The sequence below is a fragment of the Papaver somniferum genome, chromosome 2 (assembly GCF_003573695.1).
Source record: "Papaver somniferum cultivar HN1 chromosome 2, ASM357369v1, whole genome shotgun sequence".
Classification (NCBI taxonomy): Eukaryota; Viridiplantae; Streptophyta; class Magnoliopsida; order Ranunculales; family Papaveraceae; genus Papaver; species Papaver somniferum.
In genome coordinates, this window is record NC_039359.1 from 202,258,177 (window position 1) to 202,263,132 (window position 4,956).

The following is a 4,956-nucleotide window of genomic DNA, read 5'->3' on the forward strand; positions in this document are numbered from 1 at the left end:
CGGACTTTGTCGGTCACCTGAACCAACTTTCGGCGACTTTCCGGCCACTTTTCGGCAGAGTTTCTACACGGGTTTTTATAAGTTTTGGGCCACGCGGATTTTCATCTAATGGGCTTTGAAATTTTGACCTAATTTTGGGAAGCAAAGGGATATAAAAGGAAGACTTCTACAACTTTTGGGATTATTAGTTTTATTATTCTTTTTGGAGCTTTGGAGAAAACTACTTCTAGGGTTTGCTTTGCTTTCATCTTCTTTATTATTTTATTGATCATGATGATGATGAACTCCATTATTATGAGTAACTAAATACACTTATTGGTTAGGGAAAAAAGTTGATTTCTCAATGCATGTTATTTGATTCTATGGATTAGTTTTGTCTCAACTTTATTGTTTATGATTCATGGTTTATAGTGTTTTAGGATTTGATTGTTTGATTGGTTGAGTCCGGAATCAATCCGATTTGCTTTCATCTCTAGAGCTATATTAGGGTTTTCAATACGTAAAAGTTGTTTGTCCCTGATTTTAAGTAGCATAATTGTGGTTAGTGCTTGTAGTGATAGATCCTACTAGTCACATATGAATCATAACCTTGGTTAAAACCAACAAGTGATCTTACACGTTTGTTTGCTTCGATTAGTCTTATTCCATAAATCTTAAAGCTTTTAGGGAGTTAAACTTAATTGTGCTTTTACACTTTGGGTTGCTTTCTAGGAAGAATTCACATATGCATCTTTTAATGTGGTTGTGATGAAAACAGGGAATTAGCGGGATACTCTTGCGATCAAGGTATTCTAGGACTTTTAATAAATAAGAGATTAAATTATCAATTCTATTCAATGATGAAAAATACATGCTTGTGAATGATACTATCCCATGACCAATATCTTCTCCTTATTGATTATTCCAACTATTTACTTTGCTTTACTTTATTTTATTTGATTTTCTAAAACAAAAACCCCCTTGGTTATCTTAGAAACCGAAAATTGCATAACAACAAAGGCCTCCCTGTGGATACGAACTCTTTCCTACCACTTTCTACATTATTGTAGTTGAGTAAGGAAGTGAAATTATATTTGTCAATTATCAACCGATCAGGGAGCACCAACACTCAAGAACAACCAGAACACTCAGGAACTCAATATGTGCTTTCAGATGGTCATTGTGGCTTCCATACCATTGCTTTCTAACTAGGCCTTGCCTGTTCAGATGATTTTCGACACATCCGTAACAATATGCATGCAAAAAATTTCATCACAAGACGTTTTAAGAGAAAGTCTTGTACTCCGAGGAAAGGTTGAACGACATGCTGAAAAGATTAAGGTTTGATGATGGAGATGAAATGTACATCAATAAATAGTTCAAAATGCCAGAAGATGGTCTTGTAACGGCACAAATTTTCCCCGTTGTTCTTGTTTGGATTTCAAAAGATATGTGTGCAACCTTCTTACCTTCGAGGCATGGGCCAATCAAAGGTAAGAAACATAGAGTTATAATGATGGATTTTGTAGTAAGGAACCATTTTGTCCCAATGAAGTTAAAGTTAGGTGATCCTATACCACCTCCCTGCAACATGTGGATTCAGAACGCATACGAAGACACCAAGGTCTGGCCAAAAAAAATGAGGAAAAGATGAAAACATTCAAAAAAAGGGATGAACTTTAGAGATCCACTACCTGAAAAACCAGTAATCATTCACTAAATTTTGGTGTAGTTTTCCTTGCATTTTAGTTTTTGTTTTGATTCTCCTGGAAACATAATAGGTTTGGTGTAATTTTCTGATTCTTTTAGTCATTTTGGTTTTGTTTTGATTCTCCTGACAAATTCCAGTCCAGCCTTTACCGTTGTAAATGCACATTTCTATCTTTTCAGTAGTCTGTGACATACGTACCTGGTCCAGTGACCAATTTAAAGCCATGCCAGTAAGCATTTGAAACATATCAGATATATGGCTTCTAAATCATGCATCATCACCAATGAAGACATATCAGTAGTGTCCTCACTGCGTAAAAAAAATAATCGTTCAATCAATGCAAAGCAAGTTGACCCAAATTTAACGATTAGTTCTTCAACAAAATCGAATCATAATTACATGAATTTCTATACACAATTCAAAAAATTACGATTAGGTTTATTTATTTATTTTACCTCTTTTGGGTTTTGATTTTGCTATAACATTCCCTACTTTGTTTAGTGGACTCTGGAGGCATCTGTTGATAATTAATACAGAACCTGCAAAAGTAAAAGAAAGGTGATTGAAGGTGGTGGCGGATTGTGGAGGTGGAGAAGAAGATATAGTGGTCAGTGGTGGAGATGCAGAAGTTATCCTGTAAATTGGGCTTTCTTTTTACTCGTTGGGTGAATTTACTGATTGGTGTATATAAAAAGTCAAAGAGATGGTACTTAGGACATATGAAATTTTTTATGAGTAGTACATAGGATTATTGGGGATGGGATTTTACGGGGACGGGAAATTGGAAAAATTGTGGTAGGAAATAGGGAAAACCACTTTTTTTTATCCACCCTACATCTAAAAATCCTAAAAACATTATTACTTTTCCAACCCATCACCACCAGGGGCGGAGCCAAGGGTTGACTAACCCTGGCTCTAGCCCCCTCTAAAATCACCAAAATCATAAAATAGTTCTTGATTTTATAATTCATTTTACATTTAGTCCACCTAATTTCTAAATTTATCCCACTAATGTATGTATAAGAGTTCCCCTGTTTATTGATAAATCCAAACTAAAAACTTTCGACTTCATTGTTAGAAGAATGGAAGATAGAATTAAAGGTTGGAAAAGTAAGATACTTAGCCAATCAAGTAAAGTGATTCTTAACAAATCGGTTCTTTCTGGTATGCCTATCTACCAAATGGGATGTTCTAAACTCCCAAAAAAGATAAAGGCTAGAATAAACTCTATCCAAACTGCTTTCTGGTGGGGGAAAGATGCTAATGATAAAGGGCATTATATAAAATCTTGGAAATTCATGTGCAGGCCAATATCTATGGGAGGTTTGGGATTCAGAGATGCTGAAAAAATGAACCGAGCAATGTTAGCTAAAATTGCTTGGAGAATCATCTCTGAACCAAACTCTTGCTGGGTTAAGATGTTCAAAAAAGAAGTATTTAAAGAAAAAATCATTTCTAGCTTTACAAAAAGTAGTGAAATCTTCTTGGATGTGGAACTGTATAGGACAAGGTGCTAACTTAATTCACAAATATACATGATGGGAGGTTGGTGATGGTCAGTATATCAACATTTGTACTGACCAATGGATACCAGATCTAGGAATCACTCTAGATCAAATCTGTTCCGAAAGGAACACACAGTTAACACTTGTATCAGATCTGATTAATCCGGATACAAATAAGTGGAACCATGAAATCATCATTGCATCATTTCCTCGTATTATTGCTCAATCTATACTGAATATTAAATTTTTTATCAATGTGCATGACACCTTAGAACATGATACACCTAGATGGAAGCTCACTAGGAATAGCATATTCATAATAAAGTCTTTATATGATAGGTTATGTGGTAAACATGAAGGAAATCAAGTTACTGAGTTGTTCTGGAAGAAATTCTGGAAAACTCAACTGCCACAAAGAATTAAACTTTTCTTATGGAGATGTTTGAATGATGCATTTTCAGTGACTCAAATTCTTAGTATACATATGCATGATGTAGACAATAAATGTATTTTTTGTAGAGACAAAATGGAATCTGTCTATCATCTTTTATTTGAATGTTGGTGTGCTAAATCAGTATGGATGCAACCACCTTTTGATGGTGAAAGTCATTCTAATTCTGTCAAAATTTCTTTTACTGACTATTTCTATTGGTGGCAATCACAAGGAGCTAAGGTAATAGAAATCAATGCTACAAAATGTTGGTTTATATCGAAAGAAAGGTGTAACAGTATTTTTGAAGACAAAAATGCTACTTCTCTACAAACATCTATCATAATTCAAAGACATTTAAACTACTGGAGATACAATGAAAGGAACCAGACAAATGCTATGGCTTATTCTACAATTAAAAAAATCATCATAATGTTCCTTGGAAATGCTCTACTTATAATTGCTTGAAATTGAACTATGATGCATCTTGCATTTCAGAGACAACTTATGCTGGTTTTGGTTTAATCTTGAGAGATGATGCATGTAATGGAAGAGCAGCTAAGTCAGGATTATTCCTTGCTGCAAGTGCATAAAAAGTGGAAGTTGTAGCTCTTCTGCAGGGAGCTAAGTGGGCCAAAGATGCATATTTGGAACACTTCTTGATGGAAGGTGATTGTGAAAGAATTATGGGCTTTCTCCAAGGTAAGGCAACAATGATAGATTGGAGGAACCATATTATAGTTAAGGAAGCAATGCAAATTCAAGTTGAATGCAACAACTTTCTGGGATTCCAGTTTGTTCATAGGTCTGGAAACTCTGTGGCAGACAAGCTAGCATCGGAGGCGAGGAAATCTTCAATTTTCAAATAGTTGGACAGAAGATTTACCAGTTTTTACAAATAGTTTTATCAATGTAGATAAGTTAAGTAATCAGGAACAAGGTATTGGTAATACCAACATAGTGTTGTCTCAATCTCAGAACAGGGAATGTCTTGTACTGATAACTTGACAACACTCTAAACTATATGTTTTTTCCTTTGGGTTTTCTGTTAATGCAATTCCTTTATTCTCAAAAAAAAAAAGACAAGTTATTATACAAGCGTCAAAACATGATGGTTGACCTTGTAATCGTTGATTTCTTAATTTTCCGATCTTCTAAAATACAAAAACTATCCAGCAAGTTTGAAATCTGTGTCTACAAATTCCTGACGACTATGATGAATCTGGTTGGTATTATTACTAATGACTACAATCCATTAAGAAATTAAGAAAATATATTTGAATACTTTGGTTTAGATAAGAAAAATAGTAAAATTTGTTTAATTATCGATG